Genomic DNA, 18,335 nt, shown 5'->3' on the forward strand with positions numbered 1-18,335 from the left:
AACGTCTAAGGATGTCCCAGATATTTCCCGGAAACCTCCATGAAGGCTCCAAATTGAGACAAAAAACGAGATCCTTAAGACATCCTGCACTTAGGAAATCTTGGGATCATAATGGGATTATATTTGGATGTTGCACATTCCACTGTATCCAAAAATTACCAGTACATGCAGCATTTGAAGGACGCATGCTAGTTAGTAGAAAGAACTGCCTTTTTGAAAGTCTTGCATTTCTTTACATGTTTTAATACCCCTCATGTGCTCTTCCAGCGATGCCATGCACTCCTGCTTTTCCACATAACTGTAGGCTTATAACACATTGAGTGGTTCTGTTGCATTCCCCTTTGCTTGTTATTTTCCAAATCTTGAAAACACTGCTCCATTATGTGTTTTCACCTGCTTATATATTATGTGTATATTTATGGAGGATTGTGCAAGTACTATATATATGTACAGGTGCGTTACAAATCCTCGCTGAAAATGCACAGTAATTCATGAAGCAACGTGCATATATATGTGAGAATATCAGTAAGTAGGTTAATTGAAACGGCGTGGGATGATATATACCATGTCCATTAAACATCCCATGAGAGGACATGGATGGGTGGATGCATGCAGATCTCACGCATGCATCCACCTATTCACGTCATCTTCCGGGATAACTAATGGACATCCGCTCGCTGAAGTCTACAGGACATCCATACGACTTCCTTTAGCGGATGTGGGACTTGGGTACTTGTTTGGGGCATCCTTAGGACTTGTTATGTTGTCTGGGATGTGTACACGCGGCATGCCAGCAGTGATAATGCAGTAAAACGAAATTTGTTCAAACAAAACCTCAATAGCATTGATAGTACGAGAACAGCGTCACGAGTGGCCGCGGATGAGACCAGGACTCGTGTAGTACGGCCGCCAGAAGACTATCGTCTTGCGCGACATTCGCAGTGAAACACGCGGATATGCGCCTAGTGGACACTTTGCAAGAAAAAAAAAGGTTCCTTTCCTGTAAGATTCTTTTCCAACCAAAAACTGTTCCTTATGTTACCGTGTTACCGTATAGAATCTGCGCATATGCGGGTGTTTACAGGCCGTGAACCCTTACGTAACGTTAACTACCCACCGGGTAGACTTTATGTTTGCGGCGCTATATTGTAACGGTAGGATGAGAACGACGAAGAAGACAAAGAGGAGGACGATGTTGTCAGATCTGTGAGCCAACTGGGCGCCATCTTGTCCACCACCGAGTTTATTCCTCGTTTTAGAAAGTAAAGTTATTCTCCCGTAACATCATTGGTGGGAGGTGCGGGGTACTCACTTCACGCAAAACGGAGCTTCGTAGCGGGCGCCTAGTGGTCTCCCCCATGGCGACTGCAGTCAACAATGCCGACCCTTCCCCGACTACCGTGCCTTCTCCAACTACGTCCGTGCTTTCTCCAACTGGACCGTCAACCCTCATCTTGGAGCCCCCGAGAGATCCAGGTACCTTTTCTGGCACTGATGGCATTGACGTAGAAGCCTGGCTGAAGTCATACGAACGAGTGGGTGTACGTATGCGATGGGATCCAACGCTCATGCTGGCCAACGTGATTTTTTATCTCAGAGGTACCGCAAAGGTCTGGTACGAGACGCACGAGGAAGAACTGACTAGCTGGGAGTTATGCAAGCAAAAGCTCCGGGAGCTATTTGGCAGGCCTGTGGGAAGTCAACGCGCCGCCCAAAACGAGCTCGCACGTCGAGTTCAGACGTGCACCGAATCATACCTCACGTACATTCAGGACGTGCTCGCTTTGTGCCGCAAGGTAGACTCGCAGATGTCCGAAGCCGATAAGGTTGGCCATATTATTAAGGGCATAGCAGATGACGCCTTTCACCTTCTTGTGTTCAAGAATTCATCTACGGTCCACGACATTATTTCTGAATGCCGGCGCTTTGAAGAAGCGAAGAGCCGCCGTGTTCTCCACCAGTTTGCCCGGCTTCCAAACACGGCTGCAACATCCACATGCGAAGACCCTCGCCTGCCTTCTACGGAAAGTCCCGGTGACGTTGTCCGTATTGTCCGTCGGGAAATAGAAGCCGCAGCTCCACTCGTGTCAGCCTCCCCCAACTCCGAAAGCTATCACGCCACCGTCTCTCTCATACAGACCGTCGTGAGGCAAGAACTGGCCAACGCCGGCTTAAACGTCTGCTCCATTCATCGTCCAGACTACGCCACACCAAATCCACCCGTGACTGTTCCGCCCAACCGACGTTTTTCTGCCAGCCCACATTATCGCGACCCGGCGGTATGGCGCACCCCAGACGACCGGCCGATATGCTTCAATTGCGGTCGTATAGGCCACATTTCGCGTCACTGCCGTGCTTGGTCCAGCTCTGCTCCGTGGCCTCACCCTCCGCCCCATCGCCCACCTGTCTGGAATTCACGCTCATCACCGAAAACAGAGCCGCTAACGCCTGAGAATTCCTCGCGCCCCCGATCCAGCCGCTCCCCTTCGCCACAACGCCGTTTCTCCCGCTCGCCCCCATCTCGCCGATCGCCGTCCCCAAGCTCGTTCCGGCGTTCACCTCCGGAAAACTGACGGGAGCAGCTCTTGGAGGTGATGCTGCAATACCGACCCGATCCCAAAATCCTCTACTGACCTTGCCCGCACATCAGAACCTTATCAATGTTGACGTCGACGGTGTACCTACTACAGCCCTCATTGACACTGGCGCACACGTGTCTATCATGAACGCTGACCTTAGAGCACGGCTGAAGAAAGTCCTTACTCCTGGCCCAACTCCTGTGGTCCGAACGGCCGATGGTGGAAAAGTCGCCGTAATTGGTGTGTGCTCAGCTCGCGTCAGCGTCGCCGGACACCACACATCAGTTCTGTTTTATGTTTTAGAACACTGCCCTAATGACATAATTTTGGGCCAAGACTTTTTGTCTGAACATTCGGCCTTGATAGACTGCTCTGCCGGTATAGTGCAACTCGCTCTACCTAATGTTGTTGATCCTCCAAGTTGCCCTCCAAGTCGGCTTTGTTCTACAGAACACCTGCGTCTCCCTCAACGAACAGTAGCTTACATAGGCGTCTCCCCTGTTCCACCTGTCCCAGACGGTGTTTATATTGTGTCCCCCAATGTTGACGTCCTGCTTTCGCACAACGTTGCGTTTCCTCACACCGTCATCACTATTACGGCCAATGCATCCTGCCTACCCTTAGTGAATTTTTCACTATGTACACAAGTCCTCCCTCGTGGTATATCTCTAGCCGAGATCGTGCCGGCGGCAGAGTGCCACATTTGCACTCTAAGTTATGACAGCATCCCGAGTGCCGAAAAAATTTCGTCTACTCCTCCATCAGACCAAAGTGTGTTAACCAAGATGATTGCCCCCGACTTGCCGAAAGAACAAGCTAACGACCTGCGTTCCCTGCTTGCATCTTTTTGGGACATCTTCGACCTTGGCGACCGCCCACTCGGCCAGACGTCCGTTGTTAAGCACCGGATTGATACAGGCGATACGAGTCCCATCCATCGGAGACCCTACCGTGTTTCCCATGCAGAGCGGCGCATCATCCAACAGGAGGTCGACAAAATGCTTTCTCGGAATATCATCGAGCCTTCATGCAGTCCCTGGGCGTCCCCTGTTGTACTTGTAAAGAAGAAGGACAACAGCTGGAGATTTTGCGTTGATTATCGCCATTTAAACAAAATAACGAAGAAGGACGTCTACCCTTTACCACGCATAGACGATGCCCTGGATTGCCTTCACGGCGCAAAATATTTTTCCTCCATTGACCTCCGCTCTGGGTACTGGCAGATTGCCGTTGATGACATGGACCGTGAGAAGACGGCGTTTATCACTCCCGACGGCCTTTACGAGTTTAAAGTGATGCCATTCGGTTTATGTAATGCGCCCGCCACATTCGAACGTATGATGGACGCTCTGTTGCACGGCTTCAAGTGGTCCATCTGCCTGTGCTACCTGGACGACGTTATCGTTTTTTCGCCTTCTTTTGCGACGCACCTTGAAAGGCTATCGAAAATCTTATCTGTCTTTCGTAAGGCGGGCCTGCAACTCAATTCGGCAAAGTGCCACTTCGGCCGTCGTGAAATTTCTGTCCTCGGACACCTCGTTGATTCCGTGGGGGTTTGCCCTGATCAAGATAAAATACGCGCAGTAAGAGATTTCCCTGTACCAACCTGTACCAAAGACGTTCGCAGTTTCGTTGGCCTCTGTTCTTACTTCCGCCGCTTTGTTAAAAACTTCGCCGACGTAGCACGCCCTCTCACTCAACTTCTCAAAAAAGACGCTGGCTTCATCTGGGGCCCTGAGCAAGCAGATGCGTTTCAAAATCTAGTGTGTCTGCTTACGTCTCCGCCTATCCTCGCCCACTTTGATATTTCATCTCCAACAGAAGTTCGTACAGACGCAAGTGGCTATGGCATCGGTGCAGTCCTCGCCCAGAAACAACAAGGACGAGACCGTGTTGTTGCTTATGCCAGCCGCCTTCTTTCGCCTGCTGAAAGAAAATATTCAATAACCGAACGGGAATGTTTGGCACTTGTTTGGGCAGTCGGTAAATTTCGTCCCTATTTGTACGGCCGGCCATTCACAGTAGTCACAGATCACCACGCCTTGTGCTGGCTTTCGTCCCTTAAAGACCCTTCAGGCCGTCTTGGCCGTTGGGCGCTGCGCCTTCAAGAATTTGATTACTCAGTCCTGTATAAAACCGGCCGCCTGCATCAAGATGCGGACTGCTTGTCCCGGTATCCTGTCGACCCTCCAGACGGCGACTCCTCTAAAACCACCCTTCCTATCGACGTTTTCTCTCTATCCGCGTTTCATGACATTGGAATCGAGCAGCGACGAGATACTTTCTTGGACGGTATTATCCGAAGGCTCACATCGGTGAGGCCCGACCCTTCCCTTCGAATGTTTGAAATACATGATGGTGTATTGTACCGTTGCAATATGCGTCCTGACGGCCCCGAAAGACTACTCGTCGTTCCCATTCAATTGCGTCACACTGTTCTCGCCCAGCTTCATGATGCACCTACAGCGGGTCACCTCGGCGTGTCACGGACCTACGACAGAGTTCGCCGGCGCTTCTTCTGGCCTGGCATGTACCGCGACGTCTGCCGTTATATTGCAGCCTGCGACCCTTGTCAACGACGGAAAAAACCAAATGCCCCTCCGGCCGGACGTCTTCAGCCACTGCACATCCCACAAGACCCATTCTACCGTGTTGGCGTGGACCTGCTTGGCCCTTTTCCTACGTCAGCTGCGGGTAATCGGTGGATTGCAGTAGCAACCGATTATGCTACCCGATACGCGATCACACGGGCCCTTCCAACCAGCTGTGCAACTGACGTGGCCGATTTCCTTTTGGAGGACGTCATCTTACATCATGGCGCCCCTCGACAACTCCTTACCGACCGAGGCAGCTACTTCCTTTCCAAAGTGGTTGATGACCTCCTCCGCTCCTGCGCCACTAAACACAAGCTCTCGACTGCTTACCATCCACAAACAAATGGTCTAACGGAGCGCCTCAATCGCACTCTCACCGACATGCTCTCCATGTATGTCTCCGCCGATCACCGCGACTGGGACACTACGTTACCGTTTGTAACATTCGCGTACAATTCTTCCAGACACGACACCGCTGGGTTCTCTCCTTTTTTTCTGTTGTTCGGCCGTGACCCTGCGCTACCTTTCGACACCCTCCTGCCGGCCGGACTAAATGACAAGTCTCAGTACGCTCGTGATGCAATAATGAAGGCCCAAGCGGCACGCCAAGTTGCTCGACGACGCTTACTGGACTCCCAGGACAATCAGAAGAGCGTATACGACGCCCGCCATCGTGACGTCCACTTCACACCCGGAGATCTCGTTCTGTTATGGTTCCCCTCGCGCCGCGTTGGACTTTCGGAGAAGTTACTCCCACGCTATTCAGGTCCCTACCGTATCTTACGCCAAGTAACTGACGTCACATACGAAATCACCCCTACGGACCCCGCCATCCTTCACCCTCACACTGACGTAGTGCATGTTACGCGACTCAAACCGTATTACTCCAGTGCCTCCTGATTAGCACCGGGTCGGTGCTCCAGCCGCCGGGGAAATCATGTAACGGTAGGATGAGAACGACGAAGAAGACAAAGAGGAGGACGATGTTGTCAGATCTGTGAGCCAACTGGGCGCCATCTTGTCCACCACCGAGTTTATTCCTCGTTTTAGAAAGTAAAGTTATTCTCCCGTAACATCATATCTCGCAAATCCACCTTCGTTCGTAGGAACTGGGGATTTCCGCATTGCGGAGACTCGAGACATTCAGTTAAAATAACAAGAAGTGGGAGCACCGATAGAGATTAGTGCTCGCTATTGCCTAGGCGGCAGTGATTACAGATGTCGTGAAATCTTAGAAGGCGACCCCGCGCAGCAAACGGTGTCGTTGTCGAAACGGAGCTCTCCTCTTCCTGGGCCCGGACCGTAAATATTTGGGCGCTGACGTGAGCCGCCTCGTAACTGGTGAGGCCTGCGTGCGCCGTAGCGGCGTCAGTAGTTGCGGAGGAGGGGCCAGGAGGAGGAAGATGGCTGTTTTGGACACCCTACCCGCTCCAAAGTTGTAGATGGCCTATTTGGAGTCGCTAATGATAAGCGAATGATTGGGAACTGCATGGGCGCGAGCAATGGCTACTTTCTCCGCTTCCTGAGAAGAGTAAGCAGGAATGGGAGCAGCACTGGCTATCCGACATAGTGACAACTGAGAAGGAGAAAAAGAAAAAAAAAGACGGGTACTGTATTGGGCGGCATCTACTTAGAGCACCTCATTATAAATAGAAAATCGTTTCCCGAGAGTTTTTGCACGCTGTCGTCGACATTTTCTCGTTGTGTACAGGGTGCATGTTTTTAGGGAGCAGAGGAATGTGTATACATTCTTGTGCATTTTATGCGGTATAGTGTGTTTGGTGCTAGCGGTTGGAGTCGGCCCGATACTGAGTGTGTCGAGAACGCATCTTCAAGTCTGTGTGTTGGAGAGACGGCATATTGTGGGGTTAAGTGTGCCTCAATGAGTTCGGTTAATGTGTTGAATATGCCTGTCTCCATGAGCCGGGCAGTGGACGTTCGAGTGGGGACTCCGAGAGCGAATTTGTAGGTTTTGTGTAAGAAGGTGTCTACGTCATTTTTTTCCCTCTTCAGAAGGGACAGAGAAGGGAGAGAAAAAGTCACTCAATTGAGGACAAAGGCTTGGAGGAGCTCAGCCTCTCGTAGCCCGCCATACAAGCTTATATTAGATATCCTGCCTATAAGGCATAAAGTGCGGTCCACAGTTGTATGAAGCACTTCAATAGTGTGCGTGTTTAGTCGATTTCGTGGTCCAAGCACCCTGAGCCTGTCAACTTTGGATGCGTGTGTATTGTTCAGTGTTATTTGTATATCGGAGATGTGCTTTCAGAGCCCGGATGGGCAAGGAGGGGGAGCAGTTCTGATTTTGTGGCTGAATAGGCCAGATTCATGTTACCCGCACAAACCATCGCCTTGTCAGCGGCAGTCTGCAGAGTCTCATGAATGTCACTGTCAGAATTCTTACACTACAGTTTTTTGTTAACTAAAATGTTTTATACACACGTTCTTGTTATTTATTTGCATTCCACAGTTAATGCAGATAATTGTCCGCTGTTAATGGTTCACGACCGAAAAAGAATAGCGGCAGAAAAAGTGTGTCGAAAAAAAGATAATTTTACGCATATATTACACGTGTTATAAAATAAAAACTGTGCAACCTACTATGAAACTCATTACATATTTGAATTCACTATACGAACCTATGAACGGAGCAAAAGTTTCGTTGCCGTTGGAAACAGATTAAATACACTTTTTTCTTTCGAGTACCGCCTCTGCTTTAAATGAAGCGGGAGCGTACATTGGTGGTCGCAGCACCCGTCACTCGTTTACTGCGCCATGCTCCCTTAATAGCTGCAGAAATAAGCGTCTTTTTCCTTCCTTCACCGACCCACTACCACCACCACTCGTTTACTCTCATCTCTAGCCGTGGCCTCCGCGATTGGCTGCCGGCGGCCGATCGCAGAGGCCACGCTTTAGCGGTGTTATCTCGCGCGGTGACTCGCCGCGGCGCTGCAGTCACCGTCCGGGGCGACGACTCCTTTTCCGCAGGCGTTGCGCAGACGTTGCGTCAGTTGGGCGGGAGTTCGCGAAGGTTCCAGTCGCAGAGATAAAGCCTGCGCTTCTGTGGGGGCGGAGTGTTTGTTTCGTACGCGAAAGCGGTTGCAAGGGAAAGGCGCGGTGACATCGCTCTCTCGGAGGAGGCTGGTCGTTTTGTTTGCGGTGAGTCGAAACGATTCTTTACAATAGGATCACAAAGCGGCTCAATAGGATCACAAAACGTGTGCCGATTTGCTGCGCGGCACTCCTTAGAACTATCGTACGTGTGCAAGGCACCTTGTTCGGTCGGCAGGTTCTTATACTTTCTGCACGTGAATGACATAAAGTACGCCAAACGCGTTCGTCGCGCGCCGAAAGCTTTATTTGATACACGTTCATGAGGCTTCGACAGCGTGTTCCCCCGAATGCATTTTCTTTGTTCGCGCCAAAAATAACCAAGATGGCGTCGACCAGCGGCGTCGTTGGCTGCGAGTCACGCTAGTGTCCCGTCACATTTCAGCCAAGGTTTTTTTTTTTTGTGGAGGAGGAGGAGGAAGAAGCCTTTATTGATGCTGGCTGTCCCAGATAGCCCTTATCCCCACCGGGCTGGTTGACATCCCTAGTCCGGGACGTCATTAGTCGAGGCCGCCACCCGAGCCCGCTGGACTAGAGTTCACTGTTCCTCTAGTGTGGAGCTATTGAGTAGGGTCGTCTCCCAGTCCTCTTTGGTGGGGTTGGGAAAGGGGGTTAATTTTGGGTTCATTTGGCAGGCCCAGACCATATGGTAAGTGTTGGCCACTTCCCCACAGTACTGGCACTGCCCACTTGTTTTTGGGTCGTAATATTTTAGTATGGCTGGACAGAGCAGCGCATTTGTCTGTAGGCGCCGCAGGATGCGCTCCTCCGTTTTCGAGTTTTGTGGAGACGTTCTTCAGCACTCAGCGTCGCACGTTGCTAAGAGCGGGGTTGCGTTGTTTGTGCCCGCTTATCTTGACGACGGAGAAATAACTTTGGTTCTCATTGTTTCGAGTTGGTCCAATTAGCGGCACCCAGGCGGCAAACGTGCTTGATCGCTTTTGTCGGGTCTGACGTGGGATTTCGGTGCTTTAGAAATGTTCTGCTGCGGCTAATCGGGTTTCAAGCAGACTTCCTGTTGGGCGAGTTGTTCTTGTATCAAACGCGACACTCTTTAGCGCAAACGTGAAACAAACAAAAAAAGGAAGGAACTTACTGAGAAAAGAAGAACGCAGTTCACAGGGCGAGCGCTAAACATAGCCTGACTTTTGTTTCGGAAAAATACCACGGAAGGAAGACCCCCTAAGCGCATGCGTTCTCCGTTGTGTTGCCAATCAAGCATGCAGTCAAACAGCTAGGCTATTCTCACTATATATATTGAATAAATATACCAAAGTTTCGTTTATACAGTCCGCGCCTTCGCTCATGATATGATAGGTTTCCAGTAACTCTCTTCCCAAAGTATCAGCTGTTCTACCCAGGATGCTAATTTCGCGAAGCTGCGAGTGTGCATGTGCAGGCTGGGCATGCAATGGACCAGTACATATGCATTTCTTTCGTCTTTCCTGGACAACTTCAAAGTAATGTAACAATGTGCGTTTATCAGCCCATTGCGCGACCCGCACACGAGCACAGCAGCTTCGCCAGATAAAGATCTTGAGTAGAAGAGCATGGACTGACACTGTGGTATATTTATTCGTAGCGAGTATAGCTTGATTTGGTCTTCATTTGGGGTCTTATTTTTGTGGTATTATCTGAAATAAATTTTGTTCATGTTTAGCGCTCGCCCTGTGCGCTGTCTTCTCAGTTTTTCGTTGTTTTTTTTCATGTTTGCGCAAAGAAAGAAAGTCTGTGCTAATGGTATTTTACTTCACGAAGCGAGAGACATTTACATTTCAACGCAGTGTTCTGAGAAAGCGACGATGGATATGTAGACGTCTAGATGCACGGTGTGTAGTACATCGTTACCTGCCGACTATAGGTTGCAGGCACAATAAAGCACCAGGCCTGCTCGGAAACCGCGACACAGCCACAGCAAAAGCTTGAAGATCACCGTTTCTAGAATCCGTTGCAAACTCTGTTGGGTCTTCCATGGACGTGCTAAAGGGGCACTTGCTCCCTCAAGCTAAACCTGAACTTGTCCCGTCCAAACTTCAACAGCGTTCCTGTTCTTTGAAACGGACCAAGGATGGCCCAACCTTCTCGTAAGCACGGGTTTGCTCCGAGCTCATACAATAGCAGGTTGACCTCGCACGATGGCTGACACCGAGGGTCGCGGGTTCGATACCGCACGCAGCGGTCACGTTTCAATGAAGGCGAAATGTTAGCTGTGGCGTAGCCATAGGGCAGTACACCATACCCCCCCCCTCCCCACACGTAAATATTTGTTTTTGCCATCATCATCATCATGGCATACAGATCACAACAAAATGACACTCTAATACACCTGCTCTTCCTCCCCCCCCCCAATATGTTCTGATCAAGGAGGTGCCCCCCCCCCCCCCCTGTACCTAAAAAAAAAGCTTATATTACAGCGAAAGCTGTTATGGGATCACAACTCGTGTCACACACAGTGCCGTAGTTGTCCGCCGCCACTGTTTGTCACATCTCGCTAAATTAGGAAGAAAAAAAAGACCTAGTATCATTGACGAAGTGGGGCTTGAAGCCAGGTCTGCTAGGTGCCAGCCCAGTATTCTATCACTGAACCACGCCCGTGCTTGAGGCACGTCGGCAAACTTGCCTTAGGCCGGCTTGATGTCAGGAAAGGAATTGCGTTAGCACGACTTATGAAGCGTTTAAAAACAGCGAAAGAACGAGCAGTCGTCGCACAATGCGAATAGCGTAAAGAGTGAGCCGTGAAATGCTCGAACCCTTTACAGAAGCTTGTTCTTGTTCACCTATTAACTGTGGCGCATACCCACTTCAGGCATAATTCCTAATCGTTGTCGGCCACTGTATAAAGAATTGGCGCAAAATTCCTTGGAAGTGTTCAGTGGATACCACGCTTTTACTACTACCCACAATTTTTTGTTGTTAATGCCGTAGTGGGTATTAAGAAAGGGCACTTGCACCAGTTACCCAATCGGTGTTAAGAAGAGGCTCTGAAAGGCTGCTCTTCTAGCTTTTGCTGGAACTGTGCTGCGCCTTCTGCGCATGACAGATGCTTATTATTATTATTATTATTATTATTATTATTATTATTATTATTATTATTATTATTATTATTATTAGGACGACAGGGCGCACACTCAGCACTATTGTACAACTGTGAGTAGAACGTCGTGAGCCCGCTGAAATTGAATCTGAGGCACGTTGGCTGTGATGAAAAAACTTTTAGTACTTTGTGCGCGTGTGCATTCTCTGCGCAACTGAGCTAATTGCTGAAATGAATTGACTTTATTTCTTCATTTTCTAATGAAAAGTAAGCAGAAGCTAAAGGCCATGTGGCTTGACTAAGACTTCTGCTCCTACGACAGTTCGGCACGCAGGCCGTACATAGCGCAAGTCTATACAAAGTAAAATGTACGGACATGTTCCACTGAATAGTCACGAAACTTACAAGAACATGTGCACAAAAAAGTGGAGAAGCGAGAATACACATGTCATGTCTGCAAAGAAGCAACAAAAAAATGTTACTTAATACACTGTTAGGTCATTTTTCCCAAGTCAACAACTAAAATTTGCAATTAAGACACTGAAATTAAAAATACATACAGCAGCTTTGTCAGACCAACTCAATATTTTGTGAAATGAGCAATGTTTTAAATGATTCACTTGACGCTTCCATAACTTCCTCTTGAAATTCATGTATTGATTAGTGAAGGTGCTTGGTAACTGTTTGCCATAATTTGTTCTTATTTTTGGTGTTTTCAGATAGTGTTGCCGAAAGCTGTAATGCGGGTTGGTGGGTGCATCCGTAATATAGTGTGTCCTTTTTTGTTTGCTATGTCTCATTAACTTGTAATAGTACACCTGATTTGCCTTTAACATAGAGTACTTGATGAAAACAGGCTGTGTTCTAAAGTTCTGTAAAGGTCCACGATAACCCTCAAATGTGCCTAGGACTCTTTTTTGCAGCACAATCAGCTTCTTGTATATTTTTTTGTGTGGTCGTGCCCCAGAATAATATGCAGGAAGTTAGTCCGGAGTAAAAAGTGCGTAATAAAACGAAATTTTCAGCCAAGAAGGAACCAGAGTACTCAATCTGTATAAGCAGTCAAGAGTTTTACTTAATTCTGTTACAATTTTGTCTACATGTGTGTTCAGGCCAGATCTTCCTGAAAGCACACCCCTAGAAATTTTTGACATTTAACCTTCTCGATTATTCTATCATCAAAAACAATAGTTGCGTTACAGTTTTGTAGTTTATTAGTCGGGGAAAATATCATATATTTTGTTTTGGAAGCCTTCATTTGTAATTTGTTCTGTCATGACCATGAAGAGAGTTGCTTTATATTGTAGTTCGCCTTTGACTCGAGATCTGGTATAGTGGCTGCTTTAAAGAAAATGTTAGTATCGTCTGCGTACATAACTAATTGTGGCGACTGGTGGATATCATACAAGTCATTGATATACATGATGAACATCAGAGGTCCAAGTATTGAACCATGTGGGACACCCGTAGTGATTTCCGCGTAAGAGGAAACATCATTATTTAAGCTGACGTACTGATATCGCTTTCTCAGGTAATTACGCAATAGTTTGAGTGCGTTACCCTGTATACCATACTTTTTAAGTTTATCAATTAATAAGTTATGGCAAACGGAGTCAAATACTTTTCTGCATTTTGGCAGCGGAGGCGGCAGACACAAGCTTATCGTCTACTTGTGTCTCACAGGCGATACCAGGACAGCTGCGTTGGTCGAGCACGGCATAGGTCAAGGGACTGTGGATCTCGGGCCAAGCTAAGCTGGTAGCGTTGTCAACTCGCCACGTCAAAGCGAAGATTACTCAACGCCTACGTGACTTTGCTGTACCCCTCCTGCGCCTGTGTGGACATTGCTGCACAGCTATACTGAAGCGCAAGGCCAGCTTCACGGCATTTCGGCAGCGGAGGCGGCAGACAGCGCACAAGCTTATCGTCTGCTTGTGTCTCACAGGTTTGAGTATTTCTAACCTTTTAACCTCTTCTTTCTGTTGCCTCTGCTGCCAATAGTGTAGTTCTAAATTGTGTGAACTCATCTTTTTAAAGTGTGCCCCAAAATGGGAAGCGATATAAAGAGTTTGAAGCGAGAATTTCGGAAAGAAATAAGGGACCTAAAGAGCAGCTTAGACTTCATAAGCAAGGAATATGAGTCCATTAAGAAAGAATGCTCAGACATCGAGAAAGAAAACATAGCATTTAAGGCAACTCAAGAAACCATTTTGCAAGAGCTTGAGTGCCTCAGAAAGACGACGCAAGAAAACGCAACGCGCATCTCCGCACAAGATCAATATTCGCGGAACAAAAACTTGGAGATTAGAGGCATCCCGCAAGCAGTCAATGAAAACCTTGCACAAGTGCTTACTAAAATAGGGGATGTACTAGGCGAAACTATTACTGAACATGACATTGAGGCTTGCCATCGTGTTCCAGCCCGAAGTGCAAATGCTCGTTCGAATGCTTCCGGCAACCAAGACAGCTCTGTAAACTCAAATATTGTCGTATCCTTCAACCGCCGAGTAAAATGTGATGCCCTAATGGCTAAGGCAAAACGAACTCGGATAAACACGGAAGACCTTGGCTTTGCTACAAAGCAACCGGTGTACATTAACGAGCATTTGTGCCCACAACTAAAGAAGCTACTTGGGCTGACGATTGCAAGAAAATGCGAACTGAACTGGCGATTTGCATGGACCAGGGGTGGCAAAATATTCGCTCGAAAAACACACATCTCGTGCTATCTAGATAACCAGTGAAGTAGACCTGAATAAGATGCGCGAAGGTGGTCTCACTTCCTAAAGTAGTGACTACCTCGTCACAGATTTTTAGTTTTCTGCTTTACTTTTTTTCTTTAACATGGCGTCACCAAAAGATATAGCACATCACAATGATGGTGCTCACCTGGCATTTTTACACTGCAATGCACGATCGGCTCAAAATGAGTACGATGAGCTCACCACCTTCCTAGATGAATTTTTCTTTAGGTTTGACATTATTATGGTTACGGAAACCTTGTACACATGCGACGAGAAAGTGTTTAGATTACCAGGCTATAATAGCTTTTACTTGAATAGATCTTCCCGCCGAGGGGGAGAAGTACTGCAGTTAATCTCGGAAAAGCTTTCTTGTAGCTTACTCACTGAATTTACAACAATCACACCGGATTATGAACCTTTAGCACTAATCCAAGATAACCATGTTTATGTTGTTCTTTATCGCCCACGTTATGGGTGTGTTGAAAAGTTCTACGTCTTCCTTGAAAGGCTACTAACTTTTGTAGGCATAAATAAGCTGTGCATCGTAATAGGTGGTGACTGTAACATAAACCTTTTACAAAGTAATGCAACGTCACGTTCATTCAAGCTGTTGCTTGATTCTTATGCATGCACAGTCACATTAAACGAACCAACTCGTGTCAGTATTCACTCTGAAAGTCTTCTAGACATATTTATCACGAAAAATAAAAACGACTGCTTGTCAGCAGGTTCCGTTATATCGGATGTGAGCGATCACTTCCCTGTATATATGATATATAAAAAGAATGAGCTTTCTAGACACCTAAAACAAAGTCCTTTGGAACCCTATAAAGTACAGCAAATCAATTCAGAAACTTTGGAGCAATTTAGACACCATATTGAAAGGTTAAACTTCAGTGCCTTGTATAACTGCAAAAATGCTGATGAGGCTTACGATACTTTGATGCATCTTTTAAAAAATGCAAAAGCGTGAAACGCACAATGTGTCCCAGTGCCTCGCAGTGCGCTGTAGTACACTGCGACACACTGTACAGCGTTTCCGGCGTCGCGCAGCGTGCTGAAACGCTCTGGAAAATACGGAAAAGCTGCTTTTTTTTTTTTGTAGGGCTGGGAGAGTTGTGTGCGAGTGAGCCGTTTGAGGCATTCTCTCAAAAAGAACTCAATTTTTTGGAGCAAGTGCTGCGAAGCATTAGTATAAAATTGATATTTGGTAATCAGATAACAACTACGTTTCCTTGATAGTGTGTTGTGCCACACGTGTGCGGTTTTGTCATGTGTCTGGCGTCACGTGAAATGAGATATATTATGTGTTGTAAGGGTACACAATAAACAAACTTGGAAGTTAGCAAACAGACCCAATGTACACATTCGATTTTCAATATTTGATATAATTTCATGTTTAATGTTAAGAGCTCCTCCTCAAGATTTCTTTTCTGAAAACCGTACTGCATGTCACTGATTACATTGTATTTAGAAAAAAATTTATGTGGTCTAACATTCAATGCACTCTCAAAGGCTTTTGATTAGACAGGTAAAACAGAAATGGGCCAATAGTTTGTCATAAGCTGTTTACCCCATCCTTTGTAGATTGGGCACACTCGTGCTACTTTTAGTAGATCGGGAAACATACCACTTTCGAACATACTGTTTCTGATATGCATAAAACGGGTGCGATAATATCCGCAATATATTTAATTGGCGCAGGTTTAACGTCATCATGACTAGCAGATATATTGTTTTTCAATTTAAGGAGTAGTTGAGTAACTTCAGCAGCTGCAACAGGCGTAAGTAAGATTGAGTAAGAGAGACGGGTACTGTTCATGATAGGTGTGGTTATATGTTCTTCCTTATTAGGATACTGCGTGCTAGAAACGAAATATTCATTTAAAGCAGCTGCTGCCTCCGGGCCTGTCAACACTCCAGTGGGTGTTGTTATGTTGATGTCATTGCTCTTTGTCTTCATAGCTTTGAGCTCTCCGACTTCATTCCAAACTTTTCTAGGGTAATTCTTTATCTTATCAAAGAATTGTGTGTAATACTTAATTTTCGCCTGCTTCAGTTCAGCATTCACCTTATTTCTAAATTTTCTAAAGTCTCTAAACACATCAGCACTTCTACATTTTACAAACTTGTGATACAATTTGTTTTTTGTCGTATCTTCCTGTTGTTTCGGTTGCGGGGTTTTAGCGGAAATCATTCCACACTTTGGCGTTGCGGTGTGATTACTGCGCCTTGGCAAAAGTAGGTGCAGTGAGCGCCCAATCTTTGCAGTGGGAGTCTCTCAGTCAAACCGACTGATACACAAACGCTGGTTTAAACTCGTTGGTTCTGGAAGACCCCAGTTCAACTTATCCAGAATTACTTTCTAAATGTTTCTATGGAAAAACTCAAAACCTTAACGAGTCGTGGAATTGTCGTGAGGGAGCACACTCCAAAAAACCTTTTCCTCGGACACAAAACACAGAAAATATGCATTTTCGATGATGTGTTCAATTTCAGTATGTCAGGTTCGCCTGTGCGACTGTTCTAGTGACTGTCATAGTGCCAGTGTGACAGTCAAGCCTTTCATATGATGGGCACTATGCAGCAGCTTCTTGGTAAGTAAAAAAAGAAGTGAGGGGGGGGGGGGGGGGGGTCCGTAGCACTAGTGGTTCAAGGCTGGAGCCTTGAGCAGAGTTTGTGATCACCTAGATTCTTTCAGCTTTTGCTTTGCTGAACGTCATCTCAGTCTCTGTTTGATCTGCTCAGTCTTCGCAGTGATGGCTGCATCAGCTCATCTTCAATCGTCATGGTGTTATTTAGCTTAGACTTAATTGGTTATTTCATATGCAGCATGATAATAGTTATCATGTTGATTACTATATACTTAATTTATGGAGTATCAATTAAACACATCTAATTAGTCATGTATTAAGTGCCATATGTAGCTAACCACATTGTAAAAACATTGCCCTACTTTACAACAAGTTTGCTGGTACTTGGTGACTGAACACGTTTTTGTAACTTAAAGGAGCAGGGTAAGCCATATACCCGCTATGCATTTTAGGCAAAGATTAGGTGCTTTTTTCTTCGTAAACCATAAAAGTTACAGTAATTATTTTAATATCATTGTGATAATAAGCCATTCCTCTTATTACTGATGCAAATTCAGCGCTGAAAATTTCTAACATGCGTTTTGTGTAAATGTTTTGCTCCAGGTAACTAATTATCACTCGGTAATAGCTAATCTATGTCGCGTTGAAGAAGAGTGCTTCTTCACGCAACAATAATTCTGCTTCAGCATATTGCCTAATATGTTTTCTAAACACTGGTGGAAATCTACGATCCTAGATACTGTGCTTGCTGAGATAAAAGAACATCAGTACATTAAAACACGTTTTGAGATAATCGCATGTAAAGTTAAAATTGTGCAACGACATAGCAGCCAATTGCCAAACCTGTTCAATAGGCACCAGCCAGGTACACGTTAGCAACGTCTTTTTTTTTGGGTGTTTGTGTGTGTTGACACATCTTGCCGGCGAGCCTCCTTTGTCTTCTGCTGTACAGCCCTGTCAGCAAAGTCATCTCGATGCAGGTCAAGAGTGCGTAGGTAGAAATTTCGCCCAGTGTCCTGGCGAAATTTTAAAGGAATTCAGAACAGTCGTACGGGCTAACCTGTCATACTGAAATTGAACACATCATCGAAAATGCATATTTTCTGTGTTTTGTGTCCGAGAAAAAGGTTTTTTGGAGTGTGTTCCCTCACGACAATTCCACGACTCGTTAAGGTTTTGAGTTTTTCCATAGAAACATTTAGAAAGTAATTCTGGATGAGCTAGTTTCAGATAATTTGGTTTACCAGCCTCAATAACAAATGCTGGAAGGTGTTCTTTATAAACGAATGGTTCACCATTCGACTGGACTTTGTTGAACAAGCGCCTAGTTTTGGCATCCTTCGGGAAAATGCCGTGGGATGGATTAGTATCATTGATGCCCTGTGATTTCAGCTTGCCGACGAATGCTTGAAGTGCGTCGAGCAGTGATTGAAGAACTATTAGGATAGCTTTGTCTTCTGGCAATGCCGAGGTTCGCTGTGAACCGGCATGATGCTGCGGCTTCGGCAACGAAGGCCAAACTGTGTCAGTTGTGTTCATGGCGGTCTTGTTGGAATCGACCATTGCTGATCCATGTGACTGCGGCTTTAGCAATGCAGGTCAAGTGGAGTCCACAGACATCATGCTTTTTCATGGCGTTCTGCTTCTTACCAACCGAGTATAATCCGGGTGGAGAAGAA

At 46.5% G+C, this 18,335-nt stretch overlaps 1 protein-coding gene across 4 annotated transcripts in view; it reads left to right on the plus strand.

Moving 5' to 3' along the window:
* Positions 1-18,335, plus strand: part of LOC119180407 (uncharacterized) — a 131,970-nt gene that overhangs the window by 16,368 nt on the left and 97,267 nt on the right. For 3 of the 4 annotated variants that reach the window (XM_075869046.1, XM_075869042.1, XM_075869048.1), the window contains exon 3: positions 13,002-13,263. The gene's annotated coding sequence lies outside the window, so the exon portion shown is untranslated. Of the gene's footprint in view, positions 1-8,179; positions 8,333-13,001; positions 13,264-18,335 lie in introns of those variants that run through there. The other variant, XM_075869045.1, reaches the window with a different exon arrangement.

The sequence above is a fragment of the Rhipicephalus microplus genome, chromosome 7 (genome assembly GCF_043290135.1).
Source record: "Rhipicephalus microplus isolate Deutch F79 chromosome 7, USDA_Rmic, whole genome shotgun sequence".
In the NCBI taxonomy this organism is placed as follows: domain Eukaryota; kingdom Metazoa; phylum Arthropoda; class Arachnida; order Ixodida; family Ixodidae; genus Rhipicephalus; species Rhipicephalus microplus.